Source organism: Ursus maritimus, unplaced genomic scaffold (assembly GCF_017311325.1).
Source record: "Ursus maritimus isolate PB19 unplaced genomic scaffold, ASM1731132v1 scaffold_3, whole genome shotgun sequence".
NCBI lineage: Eukaryota > Metazoa > Chordata > Mammalia > Carnivora > Ursidae > Ursus > Ursus maritimus.
In genome coordinates this window covers 28,536,351-28,555,292 of record NW_024425563.1, presented here as the reverse complement: position 1 = coordinate 28,555,292, position 18,942 = coordinate 28,536,351, and the positions used below count along the sequence as shown (strand labels likewise).

Below are 18,942 nucleotides of genomic sequence, written 5' to 3'. Positions count from 1 at the left end.
CACACTCATGCACTCATCTATATATATCATAGATATGTCACATATCTATCTGTACCAGAACAAATCTATGTAGGTTCCTATTGGTTCTGTTCTCTAACGAACCCTGATTAATACAGATGTGCTAATACTTAATGATATTAGCAATAATCCATTAGGTATTTACTATTTACCAGGCACTCTGCTAGATAGTAAACATCTCTTTGAGCTCAAAAATATAAGCTCTAGGGCCACCTGGGTGGCTCAGTCAGTTAAGCGTCTGCCTTCAGCTCAGATCATGATTCCAGGGTCCAGGGATTGAGTCCCACATCAGGCTTGTTGCTCAGTGGGGAGTCTGCTTCTCCCTCTGCCTGCCTCTCTCCCTGCTTGTGCTCTCTCTCTGGCAAATAAATAAATAGATGAATAAAATCTTTAATACACACACACACACACACACACACACACACACACACACACGAGCTCTATTTTATAGATGAGGAACTAAGGCTTAGAAAAGTTAACTAACATGCCCAGTATTACATAGCTGATACATCTGGGAGTTAAGACTGATTCCAGATCTATCTGATTCCAGAACTAATGCTTTAAAAAAAAATTCCAGTATAATTAACATACAGCGTTCTCTTAGTTTCAAGTATACAACACAGTGATTCAACAATTCCATACGTTACTCAATTCTCATCATGATAAGTGTATTCTAGAACTCCTTCACCTATTTCACCCACACCCACCCACCTCCCACCTGGCAATTATGTTTGTTCTTTATATTTAAGAGTCTGTTTTTTGGTTTGTCTCTTTTGTTCTTGTTGTTCATTTGTTTTGTTTCTTAAATTTCACATGTGAGTGAAATCATACGGTAGTTGTCTTTCTCTGACTTAGCATTATATTCTCTTGATCTATCCATGTTGTTGCAGATGGCAAGATTTCATTCTTTTCTATGGCTGAGTAACATTACATCATATATATATATGATCATATATATCATATCATATATATGATGACATATATATATATTGAGTAATATTACATCACATATATATGATCATATATATCATATCATATATATATATATATGAAGATATATACATATATACAGAGAGAGGAATATTACATCATATATATTGAGGAATCTCCATACTGTTTTCCACAGTGGCTGCACCAGTTTGCATTCCCAGAACTAATACATTTAAGCACAATGTCACATCATCTCTGCTACTCTGCATTGTGCACCATGCAGTCTCCTATACTTGAGACTATCTGACCCTATTCACCTGAATTATAGAAATTTCTGACAAAATAAAAGCTATTACACATTTGGGCTTTGACTAAATTTTCCTTACTATGAGGTGAAAGAAATCTTGGTAATCTTCATAGACATCTATCAAACGACTGAGCTTTATTTATTTTTTTAAGAAATTGGAAACACAAATTATTTTTTAGTGCCTATTATTTAGAGTGCCTGTTAAAAATACCATCGCCTCCAATCCACTCAAAAATATATTCCAAATCATAATATTTAGTCTTCAACTAGGCACGTGCAGGAATATACGTGTATACCTAAATTAACTGCAGTTAAGGATTTGATCATTCCAATGTTTAACCCTGTATGCTTGAAGTAGTAACAAAATAACCTTTTGAAATCATGGCCTCAGAGGTATGTAAGTTAAAGCTAAGTACATCACCACTGTTTGTGAATGACAAAACTAATTCCATTATGGGGCTCTCTTTCTGAAATCACAGAACCAACCTCTAATGCTTTGAGAATATGACAGCAAAATAATAGATTCTATATCCACAACTGACTCATCTTGCTGTATCAGTGGATTAAAGTGAAGGAGATCTACGTGGCATTTATTATAACCATCAATCATTGAGATTATTGCTAGCATTCCTATATTTAGCCATCTTCACTTTCCTTCTATTTCTATGGTTCTCTAACTTGACTGTCAAAATATTAACCTGCAGATTCCCAGGCACAACCCCCAAATATTCTGATTGTGGCATGAAGCTTTGATAACCTTTTTAAAATAGAAAGCTGAGATGACTCTTATACAGCTTATCTCTACCTCACACTTAGTGCCTCATTTAAATATTAGAATAATTTGTCCCTTATTTTGTGCTTTTGGTGAATGAAACTGGTGAATGAAAAATACGGTTTTTACTTACAAAAATTATTCAATAAATATTTAGTGAAACTTTGATAATATAGGAAAAGTAAAAGAAAAAGACACAGTAATTGTTACCTATTGATTATTTGTTAACTCCTTGGTAAATACCTTTCTGGGGTTTTCTTTTTTTTTTTTAAGATTTTATTTGTTTATTTATCAGAGAGAGAGACAGAGAAAGAGAGCACAAGCAGGAGAGGCAAGCAGAGGGAGAAGTGGGCTCCCTGCTGAGTAGGGAGCCTGATGCATGACTCCATCCCAGGACCCTGGGATCATGACCTGAGCTGAAGGCATATGCTTCACTCTTTCTTCAGTTTGTACCCCTAGGGCTTACACAAAAGGTGTTAGATGGAATGTTCTATATCCATCCCTTTAGTTTGTTTACTAATTATGTTGCTCAAATCAGAAAATATAAACGTAAGATTTCTTTACTGATTTTTTCTTTGCTTGTCTTTCAATCACTGAGAAATTCATGCTAAAGTATCGTATTATGATTTAGATTTGTTGATTTTGTATTTCTGTCTATTGTGTTTTCTATATTTTGAGGCTACTATCTTTAGGTGCTTATAAATTATACATTGTGATATCTCACTGAAATGAAATTTAATCATTATTGACTCTCTTTAGCTCTGCTAATGCTTTTTGGTTTTCATTTTATTTTGTCTATTAATATAGATAAATCAGCTTTATCTTAGTGTTTGCACCGCTCTTTTCCATTTTTTTTAACTTAAATGTTTCTCTGTCCTAATGGTTCATATGTGTCTCTTCCAAATAACATTATTAGCTTGAATCAAAGGAAATTGCAATTCCTGTCAGAAAATTATCAGCTGGGGTGCCTGAGTGGCTCAGTCGTTAAGCGTCTGCCTTTGGCTCAGGGCATGATCCTGGAGTTCTGGGATCGAGCCCCATGTCAGGCTCTTCTGCTGGGAACCTGCTTCTTTCTCTCCCACTCCCCCTGCTTGTGTTCCCTCTCTCGCTGGCTGTCTCTCTCTGTTAAATAAATAAAATCTTACAAAAAAAAAAAAAAGAAAATTATCAGCTATTAGCAATTTCATATGATTTAACCTAATATTTATAATTTTTTTTTTACAACGCAGTCAGACAATGTTTGTCTTTTAAGGAGCATTCAGTCCTCTTCAATCAACGTAGAGTACATCATGTGGCTTTATGTCTGCTAATCTATTTTGTGTTTTCCATTTATCACACTTTTTCTATCTCTCTCAACTTTTTCCCTTCTTTTTAAACACATTTTTAATATCTTAAATTTCTTCTTTTTTTTGGAAGTTATATATGCAGTTCTTGTTCTTTTAATTCATAGTCTAGAAATTCCTACATGCATTCTTAACTTATAAAGTTTAATATTAAGGGGCACCTGGGTGGTGCAGTTGGTTAGGTGTCTGACTCTTGGTTTTGGCTGTGGTCGTGATCTCAGGGTGAGATCAAGCTCCAGGCTGGGTCCCACTACAGTGCAGAGTCTGCTTGGGATTCTTTCTCCCTCTCCCTTTGCCCCTCTCCCCACTCTAAAAAAACCTTAATGTGAATCAATACTTTCACCCTATTTTTGGACAAATTCCTTACAACAGTTCCCTCCTACTCCCAACTTATTGTCATTTTTTATTTATTTCAGTTCGATTTTAAGAAACTTCTGATCATCACTATTTTTGCATGAAGTTCATATTCATTTATATATGTCAACATATTTGCCATCATTTTGGTGTTCTTTCCTATCCTTAGATTTCTGATGTCCATCTGAGATAATTTTCCTTCTGCCCAAGACAGAATTTTATAATTTCTCTTGAAATTGTCTTTTTTTTTCCTTGCCTCTATTCTGGAAAATATTTTTTCTCAGTATGGAACTCAGGGTTTGAAATTATTTTCTGCTGGTACTTGAGATTTTTATTCCACTGTCTTTTGGCTTTCTTTATTAGGAACTATATTAGGAACTGGTTCCATAAATCCTTACCATCTTGTTAAGGTTTTCATACCTTGAAGGTGTTTAGAAAAAAATTTTTTTTGGAGGCTTTGTAGATGTCCCTAGTGGGAAGGTTGGTCATAATTTCCTATAACACCATTACTGAAAATAGCAAGTTGAGCTCTTAACTTTTTACTCTATTTATTTACCACTTAAACATTTATATGGAAATTATGCATGTGTTATTTACACACTAAAAAAAATACCAAAATTACCTATAATATACTTTTTAGTGGTTGAATTCTGTTGTATAATACATATATTTTTGGCATATATATTAATCTGTTACTTGTTTCTTGTCATAATTTTTCTTATAAGTAATAAATACAGAACATCTTGTAGGTAAATCTCTAAGTTCATGCTTAATTATTTCCTTAGGATAAATTTCTAGAATTTAATTGGTCATGCCAAAGATTTGTACCATTTTAAAGCTGCTGGTATATAATGTTCATATCCTTTAATTTATATTTCCAATAGTGCGCAAATTTCCCCACATTTTCTGTAACACTGAATTTTATAAATGTGCTATATCTGCTGTAGTTTTTATAATTTTAATAATTTAGGTCTTTCACAGGAAGGGAATACATTCTGGAGAAATTAATAATCAATAATTATGTTTTTTTTAAAAAGAATGGAAATGTACATTAAGCATTTGTTTTAGGCCAAACTGTAAGTTAGCAAATTCCATGAGTTTGCCCAAATTATTTCATGTACTGGGATATTATTATATAGAACATTACTTGAAATAATAGGAAATTAAACAGATGAGAAGAATACAAAGAATTTGTAGTGTTGCTATAATGAAAATGAAATATCCTCTTTCAAAGAGATTCTTTCTGTACCTTGCAATCCGTAAACTTGTCTTCTTGAAGAAGATTCTTTACACTAATTGCTAACATTTATAGAGTGCCTACTGTGTGTCATGCATCTTGAAGAACTTTTCTTCCTTTATTATAAGGGAATACATTTTACATACATACATAACTTGTTGCCACGATCCATGTGATTTAGTACAGCATGGCCTGAACACAAACTCTAATCATGAGCAGCTTATTTTGAAAACATGAAGCAATCCAGTATGTCCTTCGCAATAATGGTAGTTATAATCCTGCTTCTCTCTAACACTTTGAAATACCCAGGTACCTCTCACATTCTTAGTGCAAAAGGACTCCCTCTTTTCTATGATCTAGATCCCTCTTTGCCAGGGCTTCTTCCCAGTATGTCACATTGGGAAATGTTAGTCTTTCTCTATGACAGCTTCACTCAAGCGAATTACACTCTTCTCTTTTTAAAGGGCAGTAGGGGGAGACAAGATAGGCTGGCAGTACCTGTTTGTTCTTTCCCAGAGGGAGGGAGAGGGAAGGCTGTGAACTACAAGAACCCCTCCAAAATACACACACACACCACTACCCGCCCCACCACCACTTTTGCCCAGCTGTCATATATACCAAAGAGGAAAGCTCTTATCAGGGCTTTTCAAGACCCCGAAATTTAATGATCATGTCAGGCTTTGTTTTAAGCAAAATGTAATGTATAAAGTATGCACTTACTCAAAATTAAATTAGATACAATTTTTCACTTTATACAGGGGTACTTATTTCTTTTAAGTAGGTAACTCTTCTGGTACAATTATAATGTAATTCCAAATATAGAATAAATACATCCATGATTTTAGAAACACTGATAATAACATAAAGTTGAACTGCAACTCCAAGAGATTAATTTATAAATATATGTCTCATACAATCACATCATATACTTGACCCATATAAGTAGGGCCCTAAAGAATACCCATAGTTAAAGGATAGCCTGGGTGAGGGGATGGGAAAAATTGATACAGGGAATTAAGAGGTACAAACTTTCAGTTATAAAATAAATAAGATCACGGAGATGAAAAGTACAGCATAGGGAATATAATCAAGAATATTGTAATAATGTTGTATGTTGACAGATGGTGACTACACTTACCATGGTCAGCACTGAGTAATACACAGAATTGTCAAATCAATATGTTGTACACCTGAAACTAATATAATACTGTATTTTAATTATACTTCAATTAAAAAAAGGATCATCTTCCCTTCTGGAATTTAAAATTTTCCAAACATTGACATTTCATCACATATTTGAATATAGAACCCCTAACACCAATGGTTATAATCTATATTGAGAGTCTTATCACAGTGGCACAGTAACATTTGAGCATTTAAAAAAATTATTATTATTGCAGGTCCTGGTATATCACCAAGCTCATCAAGTAGGGCACCTTAGGCGGCTGTGCGTAAACTGCATTTTCCCCTATATTTGAAGTACAGAGCTAGGATCTTTGATGACATATTGACTAGGAAAAGCAGAAGCCTCCACTTAGATGTTAACTCTAAAGAACTATTTTAATGAACTAACGGACTTGTCAGGCATTAGATCAAAATCTACTAAAAGAAAAACAAATACTCATTTTTACCAGATATTGAAAATTTTCAAGTTAATATTTTCATCCCCACAAAAGAAAAGCTGCAAATAGTTTTGAGGAAATATTTTTTTAAATGCAAGATTTTTCTATAAGACAATTTTCAGCTAGAATTACTGATCTATAAAAGCTATCTATTCTGCAATGTCATTTCCTTCCTCAAGTAGGAAAAAAAATGTTCCTGGCAGTTTCATTAAGTACTTTATTAATCTCAGTTACAGAATTTATTTAATTCTTACTGGCACTGACATTTTACTCCTTCTAACCCATTGAGGACAGGACTAGATCTTTTTTATTCCATTCTCTCTCTATAGTAGCACTGAATTTAGCACATTTTTTCACCTGTATTGAATTAGTAAGTTTGGGAGCATTAAATATATTGTTTATAAATTAATATGTCATAAAAATATGTTAACTGAACCATAGAACTAGAAATAAGACCTCAGAGAATTAAATTATTAAAGGTCAATAGCCAGTTAATGGCAGAAATAGATCTAAATCCCAAGCCTTCTAATGCTCAGTACAATATTCTTTCCTTAACCAAAGTTTCTTGAATATTTAATCAAATATTAATTATAAATTTACATTTAAAATTTACCTTAGAAAATTTTAAGTTATGGGGACTCAATATAATTGCTGTATTTTCACTTATTAATTGTGGCATTTTTAAGAACAGTCTATACTAGATTATTTTGAGATACTTTTCCTTTACTTTTGTTGCTCTCATATATAAAAATAAGTTCCCAGCAACTTTAATTTTTTAAAACATATTGTTTTGCTAAATTTCATTACCAGAGAGTATAAACTGGATATTTATGATGATACTGAGGTTTTACAGTAAGAGAACCAAATGAAGGACACTAACAAGAGCTAGTTATACTTCCCCTAGTCTGGTCTTCCTCATATAGTCTGGTCAATCTATACAAAGATGAGGGTTTTCATGGCTACAAGATATCTCTTCTATATCAGATTAAGAGTTAAATTAACTTGTGTATATAGGACACTTTATGGTATAGAAAGAACTTAATGCCTGGAATCATGTGGATGTTGAATGAATATTTATTGAATATGATCTGTGTAGGTGATTCCTTTATCTCATGACATGAATCTTCATGTCAACTTCATGAAGTAGGCGTGTATATACTAACTTTACAAATAAGCTTATATATGTCAGGGCTGAGATTTTAGTTCAAGTTATCCTATTCAAGGGGTGCCTGGGTCGCTCAGTAGGTTAAGCGTTTGACTCTTGGTTTTGGCTCAGGTCATGATCTCAGAATCTTAGGCTTTGTACTAAGCATGGAGTCTTCTGGAGATTCTTTCCCCTCCCTCTCCCTCCCTCTCCACTCCTCCCCCTGCTCATGCTCTCTCTCTCTCTCAAATAAATAAATAAAATATTCAAATTATCCTATTCAAGTTCTCTTTCTCTCTATTAACATTCAGATATGCAAATTTCATAAGATATGTGTAAATCATATTTTGCCTTAAAATATTTATAGTACAGAGTTGTTGAGATTGTGTTTATTACCCATTTCAGTCAGAGCCATGACAGAACACACATGGCACATACCAATAGGTTTTGAAGGATGTTTAATAATAGAACAATGTACAAGGGTGTGACAGGATGAAGAGAAGCAAACAGGTGATGATGAAGGAGCTAGCTACAGTGGGTGGGGAGCTATTGCCATCTCCTGCCTGCACAGCAAAGGGAATAGATGGTGATTCCATTCTTTTAGCCACTATAAGCCAAGTGAAGAGAAAAAAAGTGGAGACTGAATCAGGATTGGGGATCTGCCCTCAGTGTCTACTTGGTTAAAAAAAAAATTGAATTGGAGAAAGACAACAGTAGGGAGACTCTACTGAAGCAGTCTGTTCTGCTCAGACAGAAAGTGCCAGGAGGGTATCCATGCTTGAGTTGTCTTACTAATATAACAAGCAGACCACAGCAACAAGAGAATATGAGAGGTATCCTAGAGCAGGAACCTGGGTAGAACTCTTTAAAAATTCATACTTGCATTCCAGGTAAGAGAACCAGTCTTGGAATGCAGGTGTAAACATTTGGCTTTTCTCATATTTCTCTTCCTAGTCTCCAATATAGGAGGAGAAAAGCAAACCTAGAAAAGGATGGAAGAGAATTAGAAAGGGAGAAGAAATGAAAGAACAGGACTCACATACATATCTCCACTGGGCAGTTTCCTTAGACTTCTAAGCACAAGACATAAAGAGAGGAACTGTGCTAATTTGCCATGTAGCTGAACTTACATCATTCCAGAATGTAATAGATTTTTTAATATCTTGGAATGGATGAAAAGTTATGGAAACAATCTAAGTTAATTTTACAAGGACTAGAAAGAGTGATTTAACAGAGCATGACTGAAAATAGCAATTGGAGAAAAAATAAAAACAGTTTATGCTTATACCTCACCAAGGTGAAACTGTTTAATAAACCAGTTATCCATATAAGCAGTGAGCACCATCAAATATATATTTGACAATGGTACTGCAGAGAGTTAACTGCAAATAACTTTCAGCCTTGTTAGCCTTACATTACCAATAAGCTTGGGTAAGAAAATTGACCATAAATCTTCAGTTTAGTAAGAACTCATGTTTCACTATGTATTACAAAAATGTATTTAAACATAATTTACTGTTTGTCATCAAATTCATATACACTCCTATTTTCTAAAAAAACTGAAGTTCAATTCTGTTTTACCTCCACTGTGAATATCAAAGTCACAGAGCCAGGAGTATAAGTGTCAACTTTAACTTTTTACTTGTTTTCACATCCCTCTATGTATTTTGAGTAAGCATAGAAATGAGCTTTTTTTTTGTTTTCCACAAGATTAATTTCTTTACTCTTTTCCACTTCCAGCCCTTTGAAAACTAAGCAAGAAGACAGAAACATATCCACCAGCCTCTGTATCAAGTCACTAAGAACAGTCTAACTCTTACAATGACTCACTCCCTTAAAGGTAAAAGTGTAGTTAATTCTTCCAGCTGGAGGTTGGGTTGAACTGCTTATCTTTAGCATCTGAGCATTATAATCAGCTGATTTTTTTGAACCATATAGCTTTCAGCAGCAATAGTCTAAGAATCAAGTCTGTACAACACTATACAACCCCCCACATTAAGATGAGTATTAATCTCTTTGAAAGGATTAATAATCCAATGTCCACCGTCTTATTTTTCAGTGACATATCAGAAAATGTATTTTAAAAAAAAGAAAACAAAATTTCTTCCCCCTCTTCTGCCCCTAAATGAATGAATTTTCCCGAGCTTTCACATTTCCAGCTTTGTTTTTGGTTTCCTTGACTACAGTTGACCCACTTGATCACTGTTCCCCTAAAATCTTCCTTCTCCTCTAAAAACATGATATTCTTATTTCCCCAGCTATAGTTTCACACTTATCCATCTCCTCCTCTCTTCTTGACCCATCCTGCAAGGTCAGTCAAAGCTCACTTTAATATTTTGTTCTCCCCTTTCCATGGATTCTCTATACTACCCATTCTTGCAGTTTTCAGCCATCACACTTACGTTGGTAATTTCCAGAGTTTACAACTTATGTCTTAACATTTCATCCTTTCCAATCATCTATGTCAGAGGGCATATCTTAGGGAACCTGTGACGTCTGAAATGTAAGTAAGTCTTAAACCCAGCCAAATGACCCTACCCCTTTAACTGGCACCCTGAATCTGCCCCAAGTCAATCAAATGCTATCCTGCCCACCCTGCATTTGTATCTTCCTTTTCCTTTCCCTAGAAACCTTCTTCATTTCTGTTCATCTCCTCACTGGGACTGCTGCGAGGCCCCCAACTCTATGCTAAGCCTCTGGCTTCCAAGCCTGCCATTCTATGCTGTGTAGAGCTGCCAGCATTATCTCTTTTATCTCTTCTCTTACCGTGCCAGTCTCTTAGAATCTCTTTCTCTTGCCTATGACATCTCATCTAAATTCTTGAGTCTGGCATCTAAGGCCCTTCATCAATGGAGTCCACAATTCCCATGTTTTCTAGCCAAATAGCTCATTACTCTTCAACATACCATTGCTTTAGCTTCACCAAGTAAATGCTCACTTCCCACATATATCTTAATCATCCCCCTTGTGTTTTTTTCACAACCTCAAATTCCCTCCTTTTTCCTTTTTACTGGCCCATGCTTATTACTGGCCATACTTACTATCTTTGGCCATATAATTACCGGAGTATTGTCATTCCTGAGGCTACAAAATTTCCCCTACTCTCAGACTATTTTTTGATTTTCCTTGATGGTCTCATGCTTAGCAGTCATCAGAGATAACTTCTGTATGTTGCTGACAATCCCATATCATTATTCAAATAAATTGTCAACCTAAATGTAAACAAACTAGTATAATTTCAGATGAGTGGACTAACCCTTAAAATGCTTCCTTTATTCATGAAATCAACAAACATTTATTTAGCACCTACTATATGACAGTGACTATGCCAGCAGCTAGGAATAAAATGATATATTTTAAAACCCTTCTCAAATAAAAAATACGCTCAATAACTTGAAAAGCTCCTCTTAAAAATTATTTTCCCATCCATAAGCAGGCACTGGTCATTTTTTAAGCATAATTATCATTGGGTCATTTAAATATTTCAAGAAGGCATTATCTAATAGTTAAAATAATTGCTTCATTCAACAAATATTCATTGAGTATCTACTAGGTACAGAATGCATGAATGAGTGAGTTCCTTAAGGAGGGGAATTTGTTTGTTATCTTACTGTATCCTCTGTCAGAGGAAATGAACTTTACCCTTTCAAAAAAAATGTTGACAAAATATATAAGGACATGGAATTCTTGCTTTTAAGATCATAAAAATTACTCCCAATATTTAATAATATTGTGCTAAATGAAAATTCCCAACTCCATCCTTCTAATAACATCAATGATCTGAATATCAACTCTTCTATCTTCAAAGGCAAACTTTCAAAACCTTATCCTCTCTCCACTCCCATATTGTAAAATTCTCTAGAAACATATAAATGTAATTTTCTTAACTTCTGAAAGAAAAAGATATTTTAAGCTGAAAGCAAGAATGGCATATTTATTTTATACAGCTGAACTGTTTACATAATTACACTAATTAAGATTCCAACTAATTGTCATGGAAAGAAATCCTTTGGGTACTAAAAAGTGTTCTTAAAGTAAAATTATCACAATTCCTGAGTGATGTGTTACATTTTAATTACCCTGCTAAGTTTCTAGACTCTTTTCTTTATACTTTCTTGATATAGGTCTGTTGGTTTCCCTTACATTATTTCCTTTATCAGTTTTACCAAGTAGTTATCCAGCAGCAATAAACCTATGAATTCCACGTTGACCCCAAAGGCTTCAACCACATATGCAAGTGTCAATGACCTGGATGTGTCCAGCTGCTGCCTGTTAGTGCAGTGTCTCATTTCTCTTACATAATACATATGATGAACAGTTCTTTTTCACCTCTTAATAGCTATGTATTAGAAAAGCAGATAACAGTATTTGTGCAGTCAGAACTGTTAGAAGGCAGTCTCATGTTGGACAACGTCTGCTCTGTTTCTGACCTTATCTCTGAGATGGGTCTTTCGAAGGCAATCACTCTGACATGAGTAGCAAACAATACAGTTGTTCCATCGACCATTTGTTTACAGAATATGTATTTCTAAAGTGTCAAGAAAGAGTCCTGCTGCCTGTTTGAAATTGTGAACAAACTACAAAATTAGGGCCAATCCAGATTTTGTTTGGCCTGAATCTTATACTATACTGGGAGGCCCTCTACAAAGAAATACAGAAATGCAGGGCCACCTGGGTGGCTCAGAAAGTTAGGCAGCTGACTCTTGGTTTCAGCTGGGGTTGTGATCTCAGGGTCACGATCTTGGCATCATGAGATGGAGCCGCACGTTGGGCTCCGTGCTCAGCTTGGGGTCTGCTTGAGATTCTCTCTCCCTCTCCGTTTGCCCCTCCTGCTCCTGCTCTCTCTCTCTCTCTCAAACAAATAAATCAATCTTGGAAAAAAAAAAAAAAAAGAAGAAGTACAGAAATGCAAAGACAATATTAGATACAAAAGTGGACATTTAGCTCTGTCTTCTCCACACTGGGAGCAGCTCTCCTGCCATTCCCATCCCCTGAAAATGTCGGCCTGTGCAAAGTTCATCTTCACCCCCTTCTTGGGGAGGAGCAGCTCACTGTCTGCAGGAGAATCGATCACGGTCTGCAGTGGTGCTAAAACCACCGGAGACACTGACAGATCAGAGCCTCAGCAGCTGGCCAGCCCCACACCCCCTGACCTCTCTTATTCCTAGCCACAGCTTCCAAACCAGCACCATTTCAAGAGACATTGACACAGCAGCCAAGTTCACTGGGCCTGGGGCTGTCACAGTAGGGGTGGCTGGCTCTGCGGCTGGAATTGGAACTGTGCCTGGGATCCTCATCATTGCCAGGAACCCCTCTCTGAAATAACAGTTCTCCTACGCCATTCTGGGCTTTGCCCTCCCGAAGGCCATGGGGCTCTTTTGCCTGATGGTGGCCTTTCTCATCCTCTTCGTCATGTGACAGAGCCTCTCCACCTCCCACGGATCTTTCTTCCCTTCTCATCTGCCTTGTATGTTCCTTTCCTATACCTCCCCTGGCAGCCTGGGGGAAGCGGTTGGCTCAGGGTTTGATAGAGGGAAGACAAATAAATATTGCATTAGTAAGAAAAAAAAGTGGACACTTATGTAGAATAAGAAAACAAACCACCAAAAATTAATGCAGATCCAGACCCTTTTCTTTGGAGAACTCTTCGGCCATTTACCAGAGACACCAACAGAGAAATGCTTCTTGTTGGCAACCTGGCTTCTTCCCTCTACCTGAAACTCACAGTAACTCTCAGAAACTCTCAGCACTCACCGGATGAGGCACCTGGAAGCTGCACGGTGAATTTACTTCTGTGTAGTTGAAACAAATGAACAGAACCTTCATACTCTTTTAGATGGTTTCTTCTATCCTAGGCTTGGCCTTCTATTAAGCTTCTGGCCTTTTCTGAGTTGCCTATAATGTGTTCATCATCTTTATTAAACAAGCCAATTTTTAAGCTGCAGAAATGGTATCCAGGGACTACTGGATTCATGTCTCTACAAAGCTGTCACCACTTCCTCTTATCCCCCATTGTGCAGAGGAGGTCGGCATGACAGCTATGCAGCCTTCATTTTTGCTTCCCCAGATTCAGTCTGCATCTTCCAAACTAACACCCAAGCATTTCAACTCTTTGTTTGCCTTTTTTGTTGTCTTGAACTTCTCCATGTCCACCATTAGCATGGCATTCAGGGCCACATACCCTCGGGACTAGGCAAGCAAAGGGTACTAAGTTCTTAGACAGGTCCTCCAGCTTCCAGGAGCACCTGAGCCAAGACATTTGGTGAAGCCAAAGAGAAACATTTCCGAAAGATATTTCAGAGAGTAAAGCAAAATTTCCCTACGTACTCTAAAGGACCATGGTGCAGTTTATAAAATAACCCAGTTTCACAAAAATTTCTATATTGCCTTTCTCTTGCATCTATAAATTTACAAAATGGCTTATAACAAAAGTATATTTTCCGATTTCAAATAGCGTACTTAAGCATACTATTCACTGAGAGATCCAAATAGTAATGCTAGGCTGCCATAGGAGATTATCTCATACGGATAATGAAAATAAATTTTGCTTTAATATTTCAGATCAGGCTTTTAGGAATACTAGCTGGTACAGAGCCTCAGACTGGAGTTTGGCCCCGATGGATCTATTTCTAGTTTCTGGAAAAACTGTCTTCGTCAGTTAGTTCATGCTAGACAACTCTATTGAAGCTCATTAAGAAACTACTGGACATTTTTGTTATGGTTTATTTAAAGGTGTTGAGCTTTTTCTTTTAAGGAAAAAAATTGGTTCCCCTCAATTTTAACAATTCTAAAGCAAATTCAAAATAATACCAAGCTGTCTTTGTTAGAGCCTGCAGCACTGTTATGGAAACTGAGTAAAGGAAAATTTTCTCTTATATACATATATTGCTAATCATTTAGCCGTTATATTTGCTGGAAAAACCAGCCCCCCAAGGGAATAATGCTCATTTTTGGCCGGTACATTCTGGTATGTTCTGGAGTGGATCAATCCCTTATCAGTGTCTGTTAATAGTAGAAATTTACACATACCTGATAATGTGCTTGTTATTGCTATTTTCTTTGTACCATTTTTAAAATAAGTCCCCCAAATATAAAACTGGGTCATTCCTATTAGTGCATATAGGATACAAATAGCTAATACCTTCTAAACATTTATTGCTATCAGATAACCTAGGACATTTTTTCCAAGGTGAGCATTTTGCGATTCTACTTTATTACTATACAGATATAGAAAGCACATTAATAAATCTGCCCTTTGAGAAAATATCCCAGTGGTTTTCCTTTTGGGAATGAAGCCTTAGATCAGTGACCTTCCAAGTATAACTCAAGGACTGATATGAAGGGCCTCCTCACTATTTAGAAACTTATTAACTATTAAAGTTTATTAATACTTTCCATTTATAAACCAAAATTACTTTGTTGGAAATTTTTGTTTAAGATTTTACTTATTTATTTATTTATTTATTTATTTATTTATTTATTTATTTTTAAGATTTTATTTATTTTTTTGACAGAGATAGAGACAGCCAGCGAGAGAGGGAACACAAGCAGGGGGAGTGGGAGAGGAAGAAGCAGGCTCCCAGCGGAGGAGCCTGATGTGGGGCTCGATCCCATAACGCCGGAATCACACCCTGAGCCGAAGGCAGACGCTTAACGACTGCGCCACCCAGGCGCCCCAGATTTTACTTATTTATTTGACAGAGAGAGAACACAAGCAGGGGGAGCAGCAGAGGGAGAGGGAGAAGCAGGCTCTCCGCTGAGCAGGGAGCCAGACGCGGCGCTAAATTTTTCTAAAGGCTTTAACGCAGCATTCGGTTAAGAAGCCTGGATGCTGTGCTATGCTTGACAATGTTGTAAAGTCCTACTGGGCACATCCCTTCATGCAGTTAAGATTCCTATAGTTTTCTAGTAGAATTTTACACTACTATCAGTGTATTGTCAGTGTAGCTTTTAGTCAATTACAGCATTCACTTACTACTATCTTTCTTTGTCTTTAATATTATATCATTATGCATTTTACTTTATTATCAATTTTTTTGTTATAAATTGTTTTGGTTTTTCTCTCCTTTAGTTTGTACTGATGCAGATTTTCATAAGCACAGGAAAAGGGTCCCTAAGTGATGCAGAGAGTATCCTAAAGAAAGGAATCAGATTACCAATATAACAAGTCTCTGTCCAGTTGGCAGTTAGAAATGAGTAATCCTCTGTACACAAATCCAATACCAGTCATTGGGAACCAGTCAATGATCTGTTTTTAGACAATCTACCCCAATGGATTGTCAGCATTGTAAAATTTGGCACTATTTGTCAAGCATGGTTTAGTACCAAGAAATGAGTTTGCAGTATTGATATCCTTAAGTAGTCCTAAGGCAAAAGAAAAATAGTATGTCTTTTTTTGAAAGTTAGCTGGCCTTCCAATGTATACCGTCTGTACTCCAGCCTTCATCTCAGTTCTACTTTTGTGTAAGCCCAATTTTAAAAGTGAGGCCGAACAAAAGATCACTGAATATCGTTTTAGTGGAGACAGGAACTTTCTTTTCTAAGAACAGTGTGATATGGGGTTTCAGATTTCTCACTGTCTGGTCTGTTGTGGGGTTTTCTATCTACAATATTAGCTAACAGTTAAGTACAGTTACCCCGGAAACCAGTGGATCTATTATAAGGAACTGGTACCAAAGGAAGCGGGGTGGCTCCAAATGGAAAGGTGTGTTTTCCGTTGCTTTAGTCCTATGCATAAGTTTATCAGCAAATTGTAGCTATGTATGGGACTCATATGATGGAGTGACTAAGGTGGCAAGCATTAAAATTAGGAATAGGGTTCTTATAATAACTTAGTTAAAGCTTTACATAAGCAACAAAGGAAATAAAACGTCCAAAAAAATAAAGAACAAAATAATGCACATTAAAGCATTATAATCTACAGTACTATTCTGTGAATCTTGGGGGAAAGCTGTCTACGTATCACCTAGTCATCTACTTGGCCCAAGATCTTGAGTTAAAATGATCTCCTTCTGAAGATTGTCTGCCTCTGGAGATATCCAAAGAATCTTCATCTTGAGATCTCTGCTAAGGACCATCTCCTAGTGATTCAAAGATAGTTTGTGCCTCTTTATTTGAGAGACATGAATCCAAGGATCAATCACTTGGAATTTTATTGCTGTTCTAGTTGTGAACAGTACTGACTGGGCTCTTTCCAGAAGAACTGATCTCAGGTTTTAGACCATTCAAGGGTTGTTTAGAAGGAATATAAGAAAAGACTGCTCAACTCTCTCTCTCTTTTTTTAAGATTTTATTTATTTATTTGACAGAGAGAGACAGTGAGAGAGGGAACACAAGCAAGGGGAGTGTGAGAGGGAGAAGTAGGCTTCCTGTCGAGCAGGGGGCCCAATGTGGGGCTCGATCCCAGCACCCTGGGATCATGACCTGAGCCAAAGGCAGACATTTAGTGGCTGAGCCACCCAGGTGCCCCAAGATGGCTCAAATCTCTTGATAAAAATATTGCATGTACTCTGTGAATCTCCTGTAATATTGGACTACGTATTTTTTTTAGTGAATGGGGTCCAGAATTTCAAGTTAAGTTTCTAGATGCATGAATCAATCATTAATAACTGATACGGGAGAGTCAATGAATCCCAGAGGGAGTTGATCTCAATGGCAATATCTTAAGTTTTAGAAGTCTGAGAGTCTCTGAGAATCTTGCCAGTTTGAGTTCTATAGTTCTGTTTGTTCTTTCTTCCTTTTCTAGAGCTTGGGGGCAATATGAACAGTAAAGTTTCTAAGTGGCAGGATTTTGCAAAGCTTTTCAACAACAGTCACAATAAAATAGGTACTCTTGTCACTAGAGAGATAGATTAGAAATTCCTAGGTCAGGAACACAAAATTAAGTAATATTTTTGATACTGTTTCTAGCTCTCCAGGGAGAAAATGCTTCAAAAATCCTGAGAATAAGCAATGACCAGAACATATTAAAAATCTACTGGGCCAATGCAACAGAACAGAAAGCTCAGAAATAAACTCATGCATATACAATCAACTGATCTTTAACAAGAGTGCCAAGAATACACAATAGGGGAAGAATAGTCTCTTCAATGAATGGTGTTAGGAAAAGCTCTCTGCCACCATTTGAGGATACGAATAGAATCAGCAGTATGGAACCAGGAAGAGAGCCCTCATCAGAACTGACCATGTTGGCATTGTAATCTCAGACTTTCTAGCTCCCCAAAATGTGAGATATAAATGTCTGTTTAAGCCACGCAGTCTATGTTATTTTTGTTACAGAAGCTTAAACTGACTGAGACAAGGAAACTCTGATTCTCATCACCAATTCTGATGTGTGGGTTTTTCACCCACACCAAGAAATTTTCTGACACCAGCTGGATATTCTACAATTCAGTTCATATCTGACACTAGCAGTACCATATCCCACTTATATTAGGAATCTAAAATAGTCAAACTCATAGAATGGTGGTTACTGGGGGCGGGGAGGGCAAGGGATGTTGGTTGAAAGCACGAAGTTTCAATTATGTGAGATGAATAAGTCCTAGAGATTTACTGTACAGCATAATGCCTACAGATAACAATAATGTATATAGTCTTAAAAATTTGCTAAGAAGATAAATCTTATATAGTATTCTTCTCACAAAAATAAACAGAGCAAGAAGAAATTTGTGGAGGAGATAGATACATTTATGGCATAGATTATGGTGATCTTTTACTGCTTTATATTTATCTCCAAACTCATCAAATGGTATACATTAAATATGTACAGCTATATGTATGTCAATTATACCTCAACCATGAATAGAGGGTTGAAACTCTCAGTCCTACCGCTGGTTTCCAGGAAGGGGAGAGGGGCTAGGTTGGCCTGGTGTCTGATTCAACTTCACCAAAGTAATCAGAACCAATAGGTTACTATAGTCCCTCTTGATTAATTGGCGAACACCTACCTATGATGTCTAAGGGTAATAGCCACAGTAGCTAAACTAACAGAAGCTTCTGCCATCTTGGTTGGTCCTACATGTATGTCAATCATAACTTTATTCATGGTTGGTCCCCTTGGCAATCAACTCCCATCTATAGGTGCTTTAGAAAGTCACCCATAAGCATAAACCAGTTGCAGTGGAAAAGGGCTTGTTATGAATAACAAGACACCCATTTCACCTTTATGGCTCTGAAGTAATTTCAGGAACTTAGGACAAGAGACCAAATATAACAA

At 36.4% G+C, this 18,942-nt stretch overlaps 1 pseudogene; it reads left to right on the top strand.

The window, feature by feature from the left end:
- Nucleotides 1–12,610: 12,610 nt before the first annotated feature.
- On the top strand, nt 12,611–13,145 carry LOC103676681 (annotated as a pseudogene).
- The last annotated feature ends 5,797 nt before the right edge of the window (nt 13,146–18,942 follow it).